The 20,611-nt window shown below is 24.5% G+C and overlaps 1 protein-coding gene across 3 annotated transcripts in view; it reads right to left on the bottom strand.

Moving 5' to 3' along the window:
• The window catches only part of LOC107164322 (uncharacterized), a 149,772-nt gene that overhangs the window by 109,155 nt on the left and 20,006 nt on the right, over nt 1–20,611 (bottom strand). The window lies entirely within an intron of this gene.

The following is a 20,611-nucleotide window of genomic DNA, read 5'->3' as shown; positions in this document are numbered from 1 at the left end:
TAAAATGTTTTCATAAATACTACTGTAAGTATATTTTAGTATGTCTCAAATTTAAATTGTCATTGATCAAAGTTCTTTTTCATAATAATTATACTTCCAATCTCAACATATGGATGTTATTATTTAAATGTGTTCTCGGTTAATCTATAATCATTAGGCACCTAATCACTGATAACATGGCTGTGAACACTTAGTACCTATGCATATTATGCACAAATATTAATAAACCATTCGGTATCAAAATAAACTGTATACCTATTTTATAGTTTCAATAGGAAATAATTTATGTATAGTAACAACTAACAGTTAATAATGAACAGAAAATTGTCAACATAGTATTAAGGTTAAGATTGTGTTTACATTATAATACGAGGACAGAAGACGTATAATACTATCGATATTATACAAATTGAAAATACACACCTATATGTAACTTATATCATTTTATTACTTTCTTAATATAGGAATTAAAAATCGATTACTTATAGTATTATATGAATTAAATAATTCGAAACAAAAAAAATTAATCACTCCAATAAAATATTCACAATTTACATTTTAAAATCAATCATTTTGATAATACCAACTGCATTACCAACATTATAATATTGATAATTATAAACACAAATTCGAGATAACATAGCTAACATTAACTTAACATAACCTGTACTTATACACTTTGTATTTATTTAGTTATTTTATTGTATTATTATTTATTAACTATTATAGTATACAGCTAATGATAAATGTGTGGAAGCCATACATTTTTACCCAAGTTTAAAATTCTTCAATATGATTAATTGAAATCTAACAATAATTTGGTGTACTGTTCGCAGGTAAACGTACTTAACTGATTAGTGATTTGTCTTTAACTTATACACTAAACTAAATAATAAGTCTACAACCAACTCTCTTATTTTACTCTTTAAATTCATTCTCTCCATTACTGCGTGTAGTAGATCTTCATTTCTTGGTCATTAAATGAAAGAAAATGTCGGGGGCCCTTAAAAATTCCATTAAGGTACTTATTTATATTTTATATTAGAAAAACAAAATTTACTAATTATTAGCTAAAATATATAAAACGGTTAATATATTTTTTGCTTGTCCAATATAATTCGTATAAAAATTGTATGGTTCTATAAAATCTGTCATAACTATTTAGTTATCATGTGGTATGCCACTATGCAAGTATGCCATTATACTTAAGCATCCATTTAAAATACGTTGAAATCCATTGACCATAATACCGAGGTTCCATATTACTTCAATGCAACAGGTTTATCGTTTTAACATAATGGTAATTTATCAATTTAGATATATGATGATAATTCAATTTTTTGAAATTAATTATTGTTACTGTAATTCAGGTCGCATCATAATTCATAATGCTATGCATAACATAACCATTGATTTAACGGAAAATAATTGTTTCCGATATTAATTTAATTACAGAAAATTTACATAATATATATAATATAAATGTTAAAAACATAATATTTGCTTAATTTTTTTAATTAACAAAATAAAAATATTATTTTATCATATGGATCGATGTGAATTCTATATACTTTACAGACATTACAGTTCAAAAGGAACCGGAAGAACTTCAAGATGAAAAATATATAATAACAGTTACCCAAACATTTTGACCAAATTATTGAATAATCTGTTTTAGGCATCACAGTGTGAGCTACGTCTTGGGTTAATTATAGGGAGGTATAATATAATCTATACATTTTCTTATATAAGATAAATTTCTAACTAGAATACTTAACGATTTTTTGTTTATCAGAACTAACAGAAATTCAGTTAATTTAATTAATTTAATTTAATAATAAATATCTAAATATCAATAAAATATATTTACTACCTAATCAATTGTATAACCATAAATTGCGTATAAATGTATGAAAATTGCAAATAATTTGATACTTAGTTCTCTCGGAAAATGAAAAATGTAATATGTATTGCTATCTACGTAGGTTTAAATTCATGTAATCCTCCATTGTACTTGCTTATCTAGGTTTTAAAGGCACTTATTTAATTAATATTTTTGCTTATTTTGATTCATAAGTAAGAGTTATAGGAATGGATTGTATGATCGTTGAGTTTCTATAATACCATTGCTACTTTATCGTTAATTATTACATATCAATCTAGGGTAGGTACTACTAATTTTTGTTTCCAATGTAAAAAAAACATACCGAATTAAATAACTAATTTATGATAAACAATAATAACTATGAGATAATTTAATTTAAAACAACTTGATTGTATAGCTTGATATAAATTCTACAGTTCTTCCAAAAAATATCATTTGTATCATGATCATGAATAAATAAGAAAAAACAATTTGAGTATTATAATATTCCATTATTATAAAAACAAAAACGTATAAAACTTAAATATTTAGTATATCAAATTATTCAAATTGTATACTATGCTATTAATCATCACTAAATCAAAAGAAGTAATTATTTTAAACAAATTATTAATTTTTCCTTGCAAAAAAAAAAACCAATGATCATTAAACTGAAATTATTAGGAATCTTGGTTAAATAAAGTGATATTTTGGTTTTAAATTTATGTAACATTTAAATGGACCTATAAATAATAATTAATAACATTAGGTATATATATATAATTTATATACCTAATACGTTATGATAAAAAGTAACATTTTATATCCAGTGCGTTGTCTGCTGAATTTTTACCTTGAAAAAATAACATTCTAACTTGGCAAATATTCAAGAATAAGAAAATAATACGTGTTTTAATTGACTGTTACCAGGGATAATTTTTGAGTTGGTAAAAAATCTCATATTTAGGTAAAGGTTGACAACAAATATTATTTATTTATCATTAGTTTTTAACTCATAGTTAATTTATTAATATATCAATTAAATATAGCTAGAACAAATTATTATTAAATAATTTGGAACTACAAAACTTTTAAGCTTGAAACTTTATTTTTACATTTATACTTGTCAACTAAGTAAATTTAATAAAAATAATTGTATTGCTTTAAGTATTATTAATTTCCGAAATTATATGATTTTAAATATTATAATAATTTCTCTATAAACTAATTAGGTACATAAATATCTTGAATAACATAAATTATAATGTTACACGGGTTTCCTATTGAATTAAATATTAAATTGTCTCATTTATTCAGTTGAATTCTTGTACTTAATGGTAACATTTAATCATATTAGATTAAATGTTAAAATGCTTGATGATACAACCATATCTGATGTGATCAACAATTGTTTTGAAAATAATATATAGAATGAGCGATACAAGTAAATTAAAAAAGATAATATAATATTATTTGATCTCTAAAAGTTCTAAAACGGGCTTGTAAATATTTTGTTGTATATATGAAATAAAGCCATAAAATGTACCGAAGAACGTAAATTACAGTTTGCAATTTAAATGGCTTAAATACAAAATTAAAGTGTATTTATAAGGGTTTATACCTCATCGATTTAAACCATTTTTACTTTTTAGTCTACCTACCATTAGCATTTAGATTAGAAAAATATACTCATACAAAAGGACGTCGGGCGTATTCATATCAATTCACTAATATACATTTTATTCGAAAATAAATATTTCTATGGAATTAGCTAAAACGCTTTGAAAAATGTACATTAATATTTAATGTAGGTATATAATATTATTATAAATATTGTGTGTATACGGTGTACCTACTACATATTACATACACACCTATTTCCTGCAAAGGTTAAAAACATTAAAATATTGAATTGCTTGATAATAATTGGTTGATAGGGTAGGGGGATGACCAAGCGTGCGATATTTGCCATCGGACCACGCGCGACCTACATCACGTCATGTCCCAAGGACGGCCACGCGCGTTTCTGTATGGTTATTATTATTTGCACTCGGCAGGTATATTATACACAAACGCTAGCGCGCGCCCAAACATAATTTATTATTTTACTTTTTATTATTGCTGTTATCTTAATACAGGTTTTATTGTGTACATCATGCTATCGTATTCTGACATGAAATACCTGTACAAAATAGACTTTCATAACTTTAATAAAATATCTATAATGTATTCAGTATTAATGTATTGCAAATAATTTAACGGAAATGTTAGTTTCGTTAAAATTGCATTCATTATAAGTGCAAGCATTTTATATTGGATTGAGGACTGAAGTTTATCTAATATAAAATGCTGAAGTAAATTCTATTATTTCTTGTTTCTTGGTATATATAACGTTAACGCGTAGGTTCTGTTACTGCACAGTGCAGTGTTACATACGTATAAAAAAAAGTTGTGCGCGTATATTATAGTGCGCAAATAGTACGATAGGTGTCTCTTAGTACCTACCGCAAACAATAAGCTTTGAATTATTGTAATATTTATGTCACTTATGTAAAAAAATTTAAACATATTTATAGGGATGAGTGTTAGGTAGTCAGAAATCATAACATACCTAAATTTTTAAATAGATCAATTTTCTTATTTCATTTGTACGTAATAGATAATAATTGCTATTATAATCAGGAATGTATTTGTGAACTTATTGCTCATTTTAAAGTTTAAAGTTCAATGTTTGTAAAAAATATTTTCTCATTTTAAAGTACCTATACCCAATTATTATAGTATTAAGATTTAGGTATTGAAAATTAAATTGAAAAGTCATAAAATCAAATCAACACGTTCATAATTCTATTAAGCCAAACGAACCAATCGGGCCAGCATTTAATGGACATTTCATTACGTATATTACATAATACTTGTGATAATTTCAAGTCCCCAGTTATACAACAATATGCAAAACTAAAAATTTATAAGTATACCTATCAAATTTAACAAAGCAAACATTTGATAATAGACCAGTATTTAGTATAGGCGTTATTAATTGTCAATTGATCAGTTATATAAATTCATAAAATTATAACATAAACTACAGAATAATTGTATAATAAGAAGAGCGACGTTTTTTAGTAGTTTAATTTTTAATGATGTTGTTGTAGGTAGTAGGTAAGGGGATTCATTTTTTACTTCATAATTCATAGTAGGTACCTATATGTAAAGTGTCGTAATAGATTACATGACTATATGTCTATATATATTATAATTTTATCAGAATATGATGTTTGTCTTTACATTGGAGCAAAAAAATAAAATTTTAATGACTACTGATTAGGTAAGTATATTTTTATGTATAGTTTTTTTAAGAGGTTAATTTATTACGTATGTTCTAGGAAAATTTACTTCATCAATTACAAAAAAATGAAATTGAAAAATGCATGATAATTATTTATATTTAACCATCATATGATTTAAATATTTTTTAATCAATATATAATTAGAAATTTATTACGGCTTTTGTAAGTCCAGGCATAAAATATTTAAACAAATCATAAATTGGTAATATTTAAGTAACGCAATTCGCTGCGATAAAGCTAAAAGTTTACAAAACTTGAAAACAACACATTATAAATGTACATTGCCTAATTAAAAATATAAATGATAGTACGTACATAGTACCTAATTAGAAAGTAATTATACTCATGATGGATTTGAAGTCTTTTTTCCCATTTCATAATCAAATCGCATGGAGAAAATGAATTCTTATCGATATTCTTACATGACAAATTACATTGTACCTATATCTATTTTCTCCTACATAATGCAGAATAATATGTATACATTAACGGATTAACGTATAGAGCAGTTTCATAAAACACAACGTAAAACATCGCAGTCAAGCTAATCATCATTATACCTTATACGTTATAATTTTTTACAATTATAACATATTATTTATTCACTATAATTCAGTAGATATTTATACCCGCTCGAGTAAATGAAAACCTTTGTCGTATTCGAATTAAACAAATTAAATTCATAATAATGTAAGTCGTAGATATTTTAACATTGCCTAATGAGATAATACACCGGAAGTTTTCAGGTGAAACTATATATTATTATACATTATACACACTATATACTTTATAGCCACCCACTACAGCGTAAAGGTTCTATACGTTTACTCTATTTATTCTCATTAACTATAATGAAAAAAAAAATAATAATAATAGCAACTGCGAGTATAATAAGTATTACAGAGTATAACTTGTTATTGTAAAAATACGTTTTCTTATAATATAATATTATATTATATTGTCTGCGGTCTCTTTCACTGCGTCCCAATTCCAATGCTCGCATTCCACCTCTTATTGCGTCACCCGTGCGCCTGTCTATTCACTGGACCGAACCACATGACGTTTTATCGTACACTGCGTCCATACAGTTCGCTTAAGACATCCAGCTAGTAGTCAGCCAATTAGTATATTATATATTGAACACGTGTACTCAATGTCATTGTGATATTGTATACTACATATTATGTATTACAATGTAAAACAATAATAATTCGTCTTTCCACAAAAATTAATGACAATTATTACGATTTAAAAATTTATAACAACGCATTTTCGTCTATAAGTCACATCTGATTAGATAGAAAACCAGCGATTCCTACTTCACCTACCCCTTCCCGTATATAATGTTTTCTAGATCCACGCCTGTTTAATCATAAAAACGAAATTGCTGCCCACGTATACGTTTTTATTTATTTGAATCGACCAATGAATGGTTCACAAATTACTTAGGTAGTTTTAAACATTATACAAACTAGGTTACAGAAACGATACGATTTAATGCTGCAATACTACAATATGTTTATTTAGTGTAATAACAAAACAGTTTAACGTTCCAATCAATAAATCAAATTATTTTCTAAGTTGCTCAATTCATTTTATACATCACATAAGTACATGTATAGGTAATGTATACAAACTTTATGTAGTACCTACATGTTATAATATATATATAATCATATGGTTAAGGTTATTGTAAGGTTATAGTAATATTAGTAACTATTAATTGCGTTATAATATCTTACAAGTCTATATAATTTAAAGCAAAATCTATAATTTGTCAAGTTGTGTTGAGACTATACTTATATTTTTTATATTTAAAAATTTACCGGCTTCGACCACTAAGGTTATTAAATCTAATGATAATTATAATATATTATAATTTATAAGGAAAAGCATACATGTGAGTATGTGACTATGAGACCTAACCTCTAGATCTTTAGAATAAGTAAGTATGCCAATATCAGGTTATAATAAATATAGGGTTAAAATAAATACCTATTAGAATATGAAATAAAACATATTTTGTTTTAAATTTATAGTTAAATGGTTTTTAATTTTTACGTAATTCGACTTAACCTTGTAAAATCAACATTTTATTGATAACCACGACAACCCAATTGTAAAAGTACTTAATATTGTGATAACAATTGTATGATAATAAACTAGCAACTAGACGGACAATTTCCTGTGAATAGAAACAGAAAAGGGATGATGATGATGATATACTTTGAGTTTGTTGTTTAAAAACTTAAAAATGCGATGATTTCATCAAGTGTTTATTGTAGCATGATTTGTCTATAGTTTTTTTTTTAAAATAATATAATAAATAAATAGACCATGCATTTTTAGCTATTATGAAACTGCGAGTTTCTTAAGACAATCGTTTTCTAACGTATTATCTCAAATAATACGTCTACTAGCGTTTTTTATTTAATTTTTAATTGTATATTTTTATTAAATAACATAGGTAAAACACATTATCTATCAAGAGATAAAGATAACTATAAATAGTAATTCATTAATAATACATATTATGTAGATAGAAAATATTAATTTCTGAATTCATAGTTCATAATAATTACTGTACAATACTAAATCATTAAATGCTTACTACCTATAACTGTCCTATATTTCTTAAATATTTTATATAAACGTTTTATTTTAATTGGAATAATATAATAATTAATAATATTCTTTAATTTCTAATAGTATATATTATATAATAAATTCTTTTTATATTTATATTTTACGCTAATTTAAATTTATTATTTTATAATTATATATTTGTACGTGGTTAGACTTTATTATCTTTAAATATATTTATTCATATATAACATAAAATAAATTTAAAACATGCATGCATTTATGCACTGAAAGTCTAAACAATCAGTAAATATACTATTAAAACAAAGATCATAGTACCTATTGAATAAAAACTTTTTTTTAAATATCTTGATGATATTCGAAAAATTATAAATCATAATTTTTCATAAAAACATGTTTAATAACAAATAATTAATTGTTTTTTGATTTGTTATCTTTATACATTGAGTTTTTGCGTATACTTGTGGTGTACCGACAAGTAACAATGCGAGTGATCGGCAAGGAAAACAAACACTAATTTTAAAATATTAATAAATAAAACTCTCATAATAATATCGACTATGGAAAGTATGATAGAAAAAAAATTAAGAATCCTTAATTGACAATTCTGCACAATTCACATAAATGAAACATTGAAGTGGTTGAAATGCTCTTATATAGTCGAAGGGACGTAGATAGATATATAATATATATACTTATATTGTCTCGGTCGAATATTACACGGAACTGTGAGTAATCGATATGAAAATTCAAATGCCGTCAAATAAAGAAATTTAAATTGAATCTGCTCAAATTTTGTTAGTACCATACTCAGCGTGTGTGGAATACGAATTTGAAATTGACCCGTAAAAGGCTTTATTATAAACTTAATAAATATAATATTTAATAAAAAAAAAGGATTATAACCAAGTGAATATGTGCAAAAAAAATCATTTAATTAAGTATCAGATGCAAAAGACTTTGGTCAGTTCACGATCCAGTCGTGTTTGAGTAATATTATAAATTAGATGGGTATATACGTACGAGAATTTAAGCGCAAACCGAAAACCATTCACTCACGTAAAAAATAATGAAAAACCAAACTCCAATTCGTCATATGGATGGTTTAAAATATTTACACGAATTTAAAGTCAATAATGAATATTGTTTACATGTCTACGGTATACACGACAACCAAAACGGTGCTTGTACTTTTTGCATTAAATTTTAATAGGAATGACGGCGAGTATAATTTATACAACAAGGGTGCGTGTGGATATAACGGCGGTAGAAGACGAGTTTTATGCATTTGCAAAAATATATTTAAGCCATCCCACGAGGAACACCAAGCAAGGACCCCTACGAGGATTATTAGTGCATGACGCTTACTCGCAATATCGCGAAATATAGTGGTATCGGTGTCCTGTGCAGATAAAAGTATAGTCCGTATGTGAACCAAGGAAATTCATAATATTATAGACGTTTAAAAAAATCCACGGGGAAATCAAACTGTCAGCTATTGGTTTACCCAAAGCATCAGAAAGTCTTATAATTCATCCTATTAATTCGTTGTTACCATTTTCCTGTCTTTATAACTAAAATCCTTATCCTTAATTCCCTTCTTTTGCGTTTAATGTGACTTGTGAATGAAAGAATTTCCATATCGTTCGAATTATAAGGTTTAATCTATGGCACTATCTCTATACTCTCAATATCTTAAAAATACTCTAAATCTTATAGTCGTTTGATATCTATATCTTATTATCCTTAACGATAAACATTTTTTATTGCAGCCCTAAATATGATCATCTAGAATAATATAATAATAAATTTGAATTTCTTTGAAAAATGTATTTTAGATTTTAACATAAATTATCAGATTTATGTTGTAAGTATATACCTAGGCACTTGATAGTCTATTAGTCACGAAAATGTATAAATTACAAAATAAATTCTATGAAATTTTCAAGTTTTAATATTATACAAAAACCTACATATAATCAATTAAAACGGTGAGAAATGGTCTTTTCTATTTAAATATATTTCTTATTTATTTAAAAATCTTTAATTAAATTTTTACTTTTAATACAAATAATCATAATATTTAATGATTTATTATTAAAATGTTGAAATAAATAAAACCTTTAGATGTTTTTGGGTTATTAACTAAAAGGTCTTATAGATTTGTTGTTTAATTTCATGTAAGTGTTCAACTTAGATATTATTATTTTTTATTTACATTTTAAAGTTTAAAGTTGAATGATTATTTATTAAGTTACTTATTTTTTATTTAAATAACTCTTTGTTTACAATTTTTGTTGCAGGTAAATTAAAAATGTTAGACTTAATTCCATTATGTGTACTCTTTAACATATATAGATGTACAATAAAATTAAAATAAACAAATATTATACATTTACAAAAAGGATACCTATAATTATTATTAAAATGTTAACTTCTACTTCTATTAGTTAAATAAGTCATGTTTTGTGGCATTTCGAGGTCGATGGCAAATAACAATATGCCTATACCAAAGTTAATTTACTTTTAATTGCTCAATTACTGATCACACTTATTATAATATGTATACAGTATACACCAACAGTTAACCAATATGTAATTATGATGTATGAACAATGTACGTACTCCCTACTCAGATCGCACCTATATTAATTTATTTTAAAAGAAAATAATATAAATAGTAAATACAAGTGTCTAGTAGAACAAAGTCATTACTAATGTTTAAACAAGTTTCAAAGTGTGAAACTGAAATTGAAAAAATAAAGTGTTATTGTTTACGGCCAAACATAAAATATCATAATTTCTATTACAATTTTAATCAGTAAAATTGTTATAAAAAAAAAAAATAATGTTTTAAAATATAACTCTACTAATTTTTTTATTATCACATAGTAATAAAAATGAGCATAATGTGTATAGCCCGTATAAGTACTTTAATACATATGTTTGGAGTTTTACTACAAATACTGAAGTACTTGATAGTGTATGATTTTCGAATACATAACGCTAGGCATAAATTTAAATACAAATTTTTAGGTGTGTTGTGTTACCTGACGTAAAATATTACATTACGAATCGTACTTACAATTTGATTGGATAACTGTGGCAAAATTTGGAATAATGTTATATAGATTATTTGATTAATACCTTTATATTATATAGATTAATTACTTTTATTAATACCTAAACTAATATACACGGTGACATGCAATTACATTGCTACATTTCTTATAGGTATCAGTAGTTTTCAGGGTTTATACACTATACTGTTGTTTATTTAAATACTCAAGTGACAACAGAACTCGTTGAAATTTGTGAAGATAGTTCTAGTTGATAATAGATAGAGTTTTAAACTATAAAATAGATACAATAGTTTTAAATTATTCTCTTTTTCTAAAATTTTCTCATATATAAGCTACTAATTTATTCTTTTTATTTAAATTTAATTTTGATATTTTTCTTATCGGTATTCACAATTAATAAAGGCAATAATTAATTTATATTTTAATATATTTTAACTATAAAGTCATAGTTTATTAAAAATGTATTTGATTTATATACAATTAAAACAGTAATTTAAAATATAGATAAAACAAATCAATAGTAATACTACATCTGTTATGAAACCAATTACCTAGTTGTTATATTATTTAAAAATTATGTTAGAGAATAATATTTTTGATATTAATAAACTATAATTTATACTAATTTCAATTCTTATGAAAAAAATTTTGGGATTAAGAAGGTTTAAAATTCTTATATCTGTGTTATCAGATAATTTATTATAAACTATAAAGCATTATTATCAAACGTGTTGAGAAAAATAGACTTCGTTGTTGATCATATTGAATATATTTGAAATGTGTGAATACATCCGTGATTTTATTTTAATCGACAAAAGTGTCCAGTACATATTTTTTACCTAATAAACATATATCAGATTTTTTTTTAAATCTTGAAAAATTATTATTTTTAGTCACAGCAAGATGGCAACACTAATGAATAATACTTATTCATGTGGTTTGCCATTGAGCAGGAAACAAAAATCAAAAATAATTAACCAGCTTATAAATATATTGGTTAACTCAAAATAGGTAATGATTCTATTTTATAGAATCTCAAGAATAAATTCCCAACCTTTATTTGTATGTGAAATAACTAATGACAATTCAATAAAATTTTAATTTGGTTAGCTAGTTAACATTGATAAATTATCATCACTGTTACTGAGATTTAAACATTAAATAAAAGAGAAAGATATCAAAATATAAATGTTAATTCGACTAAACATAAGCAGTAAGTTTTAAAATTATTTTATAGAAAAAATTATTATTATTATTTCATAAGGTGGTTTTATATAAAATATAAAGTTAGTAGGAATAAAAATTTCATAAAGAACATCCTGTCTTGTTCCAGTGTTAACTTTCTTACGGTAGGATTATTAGATTTGTACAAATCCAGTAAAAAAAAAAAACAGAATTCAACTACATTCATTTCAACAATGAGCTTAATTTTTATGTCCTTATACCTTTTCTCATTTTAATATTTTTAAAACAGTTTTATGGGTTTTGTGAAATACTATTGTTGTAAAATATCTATAGTAAAATGAATTGCATTATTCGCATATTTGAAACTTAAACAATTTAAATAATAATTATTGAAAATTGATTCTTATATTTGAATAATTTTATATTTAGATACCATTTTACAACAATATTTTTCTCTTTAGAATTTATTGTTTAATTTTAATGCATAATGAAGTAGGTACCTAACTGGGAAATACCTACTTACTGTACTATTGACTATTTATTTTTAATACTTTTAATACACGTAAATAAACGAGGTTATAAAAATTAACAGATAATCAGTTATGCACTCGTTAGAATGTCAAAAATTACGCTTAGTTAAAAAAATGTACATCCGGTTTAAATTCAAGGAGACGCCACAGTAACGCTGACAGCTATGAGAAATCAACTATAGGCTCCTATAAAGATTATTATGGGTTATTGTGCGCTTGATTTCTGATTCATTATTCAACAATTAATTAAATCAAAATTATTTTTATTAAATATTTGTAGTATGGTAATTTTATGACCAACCGAACAATATAAAGTTAACTTGCAATTTCAAAAATCAAAAAATTCCTAATATGTTCTGAATTTTACCTCTCTACAATCAATGGACAACTTTCTCGCACTGTTGCCAAGTTTCATTTACAACGTAATTCGTGAGATCCCTTGTAGTTTTTTTTTTTTTATGATTGAATAAAGTGTGAATTCTGTTTCCCCCATTCAATTCAATAACTTAATATATGTAATATATTTATGTATTATTTATATATTTATTATAGCTATGTATACTGTTTATTATATATTTTTAAGTAACGGTCCAAACCATAGTAGTGCAAAAAAAGTTAAATAATAATGAAATAATAATTATATACTATGTTAGAACAATGAATTGGAATGCCAGTAACATGAAAAAACATAGGGAATTAGATTTACAAAACGAAACTGTAAAAGTGTAAGTAAATACTGTTAGGTATACCTACTTATACAATTATAAACTATTTAAGGACATAATACAAATTTGATTTTATATAATATATAAAATAACATTTTTCGCAAATTATTTGTTTTGATTGTTGATAAAAATAATTTTTTGTTTACTGTGTATTGGTTTCAAATTATACACTTATAATATCAATTTTATTTTATTGTCTGTGTATTAATATAAACAATAAGCAATGTGTTGGTGCCTTATTTTATACTTTCTATATATTTTCTATACTACATAACTACATTAAATATAACAAAATAAAACACACGGTCTATTTTACTTTTATTTTAAATCATAAATTCGAATCGAATAAATAAATTATGTATATTGTAAATTAAAATTTACAAAAGAGTATCGCTTCTAAAACGATATAAGTCAATAAATTTAAATATTTTTTTTATGAAACAAAACCCTGTTGGCTAATAATATAACGAAACTCATATAATATTATAGGAGTATGTACAACTGTATATTTTTATCGGCTAATAAACACATTGTTTATGCCAAAACATATAAAAAAATTTTATAGATTTTTTTAACATTATAATTTATAATTACTTACATATAATTATGTTTCTACGTTTATTTTTTTATTTAAATAAGTATCATGTATGTTCATTGTACAGTATTATTATTTAAGTTAATAGTTCTGCAGGTATGTATAGAGAGTACATACCGTTTAGACTAGTACCTAAATAGTAAACAGGTACTAAACATTGTGCATAACTAAGCTTAACGTGTATCTTTAGAAGTATTTAATTGTATTAATATAGATTTAGAATTTATAAATATATGACATATTTTTGTTTTTTTATTGAACATAACATAAAACATCAACAGCAAAGGTTATTAGTTTTTTGTTTAATACATAATGAGTGATTTCTAGAACTAAATTTATACATTCAATATGGTGTTAATTTTGTGTGATTTCCACTAATATTAATATTATAGTTATCATATGATATAATTATTCGAAGTTGCCCAGTAAAAACACATTCAAAATCTAAATGCTTTCAAAATATTTATGATCAGTTTTTTAATTTTTTATTTACTCTCATAATTTTTTTATTATTCAATAAACAATTAATTTTAATTTTTTTTAAATCAGAATAATCATAAATTCATGATAAACCATGGATTTCTACTTTTAAGACATATTTTTGGAGCTAAAACAAAAGGTCAAGGACTATCACCTTGAATGTAATACTCAAATAGACCTTCCTCTAATGTCCACAATATTGCAAAGAAAATTTATATACAAGGACAAAAGTGTCTACTATGCAATTCATAAAATAATATCGTGCAAATCTGCTTTCAGTAACTGTGAACAATAAAATTCGGTTGCTCCAGACGTGCATAAAAACCACTCTCATAACCAACTTGAGCTATGTGCTACTTTCACTCATGTACCATTATCACATAAGACTATGCTGCACAGGTAATAATATTGTGTTATTAAAAAGTTATTCGTGGATCTCCTCAATATAACATATGTTATCATAATATTGTATTAGGCGTTATCATTTTAAGCATTTAGCGGTACGTAACTTTAAATTAAAAATAATTAATACCCATCTAATATTTTTTTTAAATGTTTTCTCGTGAATCATGTTACTGTTTTTAAAAATCCCTTTGGAAAAGTTTAATTTAATTATATCCAAGCCTAATAATTCTAATTTATCCTAATATTTCAAAGATTATACATTTATAATTTAAATGTATTTATATCATAAATTACGATAAAAGAAAAAATTGTTATGCAGAATTAAATTACCTTTATGTTTATAAAATATTAATTTATGGCTAAAAGTAATTTATTTTTATGTATCTTGTGTTTAGAAAGTCTGGTTAACATTTATCTTCAATTTATGGAAGGGTAAAATAAAATGTAGAGGTAGGTACACTTTCTAGGCATAATTTGGTTTAAATGAATAAATAATTAAAATATATATTAAAAATTGAATTTTCCACAAAGGAAAATTTAAATGAAAAGTTGAAAAATGTATTATCTGATAAAAATTAATCAATTTTCCTTAATTACTTAACTTATATACAGGTTGATTCATCAAGCATGCGCACCACATTTTTATCCAATAATGGAGTTAGTACAAAATCTGATATTTGGAATTTTAAAAATAATTAAATAACATATTTTAAAATCTTGAGATTTCTCATACTACCTACTTATTAATGAGTAAATATCCTGTAGAGATATAAGCTCCGTCTTTCAAATGAGAACCACCCTTTACATTTATAAATTATTCAGTGATGATTCTTTTGAAAAGTTATATGTATGAAGTTTCAAAATAAAAATACTCACAAAACGGTTATTGAGTTGTTAACTGTGTGTTCTGAGAATAAAAGGTTCATGGTAATGAGTTTATAAGATATAGAGGATACGGTAATTCGAAAATTGTAGTTATTAATCTATCAACATAAAAAATTGTAAAAATAGTCCAAGTATAATAATAAATACTAGATTAATAATATGTCATTTTTTTTTTTACTCTATATTTTTGTAAAACCACTTTCAAGGATTATTATTCTTAGTACAAACATCTTAATAACTAAAAACTACTCATTAGAATTTTGAATTGGTACATCAAAATTTTCTAAAAAAAAAGTCCAATAAATAATTTACAGTAAAAAAACAGGTACTCGTTAGTCATTTAAAAAATAGAAGTTTGTATCGTCACAGGAAACTCTTTGAGTAGTGCAAAAAAATTCAAGGATTTAAAAAAATTGTGTTTGAGTATATTTAAAAATTCTAAAAATAAGAATTTCAATAAACTCAATATTAATGGAAACGTGGGATGGAGCATGCTTGGTGAGTAATTCTGTATAACTAAGAGGTTTCTCTTATATTATATTGTAGTTTGGCCGCAAATAGAATAAAAAATAATTCAATTAATATATAATTTTTATCATGATTGTTTGATTATCAATTGAAATTTTTATTTCTTCCTAATAATAATCTAAAGATTATTTATTAATTAACTTCAAAATAAAAAATTGTTCATAAGTTTAGTAAATTATTGCATATATATACTTTAAATGCAATTGTATTATATAAATATATAATACAGCATTATATTTTAATATTAGATAATAGATATTGAATAAATAATACACATACATATTATCTCTAAGAGCTATAAATTATAATAGTAATATATAAATAACTAACGTCTTACTAATATAAATATAAATATCTCAGAAATATAGGCTGACTGACTGTCCTCACTCGGAATCGTTTTTGTATGCAATAATAGTTTATTATTGAATTACAATTAATAGTAATATGCCATTATAGGTACTGTGTAACCGTACTCAGTAATGATGAAGTACACTCGACATCTACTATAAAGCAGATAGGCTTTTTGATTTTTTTCTATGAATTTTATAATTATTAATGACTTGAGTATTAAGTCTTGAGTGGAAAATAACCAGTAACTAATAGACATATATGATGAATGATTTTATAACTTGATTGATTGTAATTACAGTTTGTATAATTAAGGATTTAGAATTTATGTACCATTTTCTCTAAATTTAAAAAACTTAATTTCAGATATCATATATTTTTAGTGTTTTGTACCATTTATATTCACCTGCATTTCTCTGAACCCGGCTGTATCACATGTAAAAACCCTTAAAAAATAACAAGAACGAAACATTCAAGACTCGTACAACTCAATTAAAGATTTTTTAATTTTTATCCAAACACTAGCAATTTAACTAAAACTCTTATACATTTTTAGTATAAAACCTGGACACTTTCTACGTTTTGACTAAACCTCTTCATTGAGTTTGTATTAATAATAATCATTAAGTTTATCATGATAAAATGATTCTTAGTTTCTTAGCGAAGGAAACTGGTGAATTAGTATCCTTTTTCTATCTTATTTCTAAGGATAGTTGATGTTATATCATTTTATTTTCTCAATATAGGGTAAATTGATGCAATTTAGTAATTTTCCCTAAATTATATTCTCCTTCTGTACTCATCATAATTCTCCATCCCTGTGTGATATTTCACGTATTATTCTTTTAAAGTATGTTTTTTTTCCCCCAAAACAAATATCTTAATTAATTTTGTGTTCTGAGATGACAAAACGCGACGTCAAATAATAAAATGACAAACATCTTTATAAAACCAATACATTTTTTGCTTTACTCAGAATATTAAGTTGCATATTTTTTCATACGTATTTCCTACGGTTTATAAATTGTGATTTTGTAGTAAGTTCATTAATAATGATTATTGACATGTTTTAATTTGTAAGACTGTAAGTGAAATAAACTGTTTTTAGGCTAGACTCTTATTGAAATCTATATATCCAACCGGCAACCTGACTTTTTTTATTGATAAGTATAAAGGCTTTAATAATAGTTGTTACTAGCCTAAAGTTAATAGTAACTATATAACACGAAAGTTAGATTAATGTATGAATAAAAATAACTTAAGAACAAATTAATAAGTTAAATGAACATTTTGTTATAACAATAATAGTGATAGGCTTATATCATAATAATATTTTAGGTGATGAAAAATTATTCTAAAAAATATCCTTTAAATTAAATGGGAAAATGATTTTCAAATGGTCTAAACCATCTAGTTGATCCAACCTATACTTGTCCCTGAACTACTAATATACACGTATTATTAATCTATATATTAACTTGAATAATAACGGTTATAAGCACCATGTTTATTCACATTTCTATTCCAGTGTGTAAACACCCGATCACCTAAATACATCCAGCATCCGAAACCTGAATAGATAATTCAGTTCGACAACCCTAATCTATAACATGCGATAGCTTAAATATTAATTCAAATAATTAGTTTTACATTTCAATCAAACCCAAAAGTATTATACTTGTGTGACTATACGTTTATTTACGAGTAAAAAATTAATAATGAAAAATATAAAATTGCATGTTTCTAAAAAAAAGTAATGTGATTCTTTAAATTGTTTTGCCTTTTATTGAAAAGTAGTTAAATAATTTGACTTATAAATTTAAATTATTATAACTTATAATTGAACAATATCAAAATTATATTTTAAACATAAATTCTAAGACTTTTTTTAGGTACATAAGATACACGACTACGAATATCCATTTGAGACTTTCACTATGGAAGCCTAAACATGGTAAAAGACATATGTATAATTGTTATTATGCCAAAACCCATGTGTGTGTATGTGAAAGCCATCCGATCGCGTAAAGAGCGCTCGATGATTACATGTTACGTCTTTCGGAAGGCTAGAAATAAAAATCACCGTGCCAAATTCACGCCAAGTAACCTAATAAACGAAGAACAAACCGATTGTCACATATTTTTTTCTCCTCTCGGTATCTCCAAAAATAGTCGAGATGATTCAATAGTACTACTCATGATATTTGAGTCGAAATTTAATTAAAAAACAGACTCTTTTTCTTGTCATCCAGAAACGACGAACCCGTTGTAGTTTCATTTAACTTTTTACGTTTGAGAGTTCATATGAATAATATAAGTATAATTTTTTTGTAATGTTATATTTTTAATATAAGTATATCGAGATTAATTTTATTTAATGGTTCTATTGTATTTTTTGCACTTTCTACTATATCTGTTGAGTTTTGTAATTGACCTAATTCAATGGTGTCGTTGATGTAGGTTAAGGTCGTAACAGTCCATGGATATTTTACATCGAAAAACAAGTTAATGCAGACAATTTAGTTCCCAAGTTATATAATTTATAAAAAAAAACCTGTAAATATAAGTTAATATAATTAATCCCTTATAATGAAAATGCGTAATAAAAACTATATCAATAAATAAGTTAGTTTTGACGATTTTTTTCTATTTCATTTTTTTTTTTTATGACATTATATAATAATAAGGTAAAAGATAGATTTGTGTTTAATTACAGCGTGTTGAGTGCTGACATAATGTATTAAATTTAGATTCATTTAAGTGCATATGGGTATGCTTGCCAGATTGTGCAAGCGTTCATTACGATTAATCATTTAAAGATTATCTTGGACGTCATGAAAACTAAACATAATAAAATAATTTTAAATCAAACTAAATTGTTTTTTTTTTATTAACAAATACTAATTCATATGGTTCATAATGCCATACTTCAGAGGTGTATCATTCCCTCCCGCTACGGAGACTCACAGACCTCTAAAGTTTCGAGAAAAATGTTTTTAAAATAACTTAAAAATCAATTTTAAGCTTCTATAAAATAGATTTGTCTTTATTAAATTTTTAAGTGATATCATATACTACATGTAATATAAATAGTTCATTGGAAAATATTTAAAACATGTTAAAGTAATAACCTATTTTTATAAATATAAAAGAGCATTTTATTAATCACAATTCCACATGTTCTAGTTATTCATCTTTAAAAATGAAGTATTGTTTTATTTTTGTGTAAGATCCTGAGAGAAATTAATGAAATGTTCTACAAAGATGTATATTTCTATATTTTTCAAAAAGATTTTTCTGCCTGTTATTGCATTTTGTAACAAGAAAAAATATAATATTTTATATTATATTATATAATAATTTTTATGGTTCGTTTCTGTCTTATAATAAATTTATTTTATTATTTAAATTTAATACAATTGAAAATTAGTAATCGATGACTTGAAACTTTCACCTAATATTTTGAATAAAATTTTCTAAACATGGATATTAAATATATTTTGAATATTTCCGAGTGATTAAAAAAGTTTTAAATGTTCGCTTTTATCATTTTTTTTGTTGGATTTATGTAAATAACATATTTTTAAGTAAAAAAGCATGAAAGTTAATACATGAATCCTCATAAGTTTTAGATTCTGAGCAGAGCGAGGAATGTATTGATCTTACTATGATGTGTGTTTTTTTAAAATTTTTTTTTTGTGTGTGTCTGTCATCACGTTTTGGAGAAGTAACAGTGATTCCATTTTCGACTTCATTGCCTCGTTCGGTTAGAAAGTGAATCTAAATAATACTTTGGGGGTCAAAAGTAAAAAATTCTCAATATTTTTCTAAATAATCGGGATAAACAAACTAAAATTTAAGAGAAAAACGGGAAATTTTACGCACAATCAGTTTTCGACAAAATCGATTTTGGTTTTTGATGTAACTTTACAACAAATGACCATAAATACGTGAAAATTTCACCGAAAGTTTATATAAATATATTCTATCCAGTATCCACCATACTATTATAAAAAAATTTCGACTTAA

This window comes from Diuraphis noxia, unplaced genomic scaffold, assembly GCF_037042655.1.
Source record: "Diuraphis noxia isolate RWA-SAM2 unplaced genomic scaffold, SU_Dnox_SAM2 contig0003, whole genome shotgun sequence".
NCBI lineage: Eukaryota > Metazoa > Arthropoda > Insecta > Hemiptera > Aphididae > Diuraphis > Diuraphis noxia.
Note: the sequence above shows the minus strand (reverse complement) of the source record. Positions and strands in the feature narration are given on the sequence as shown.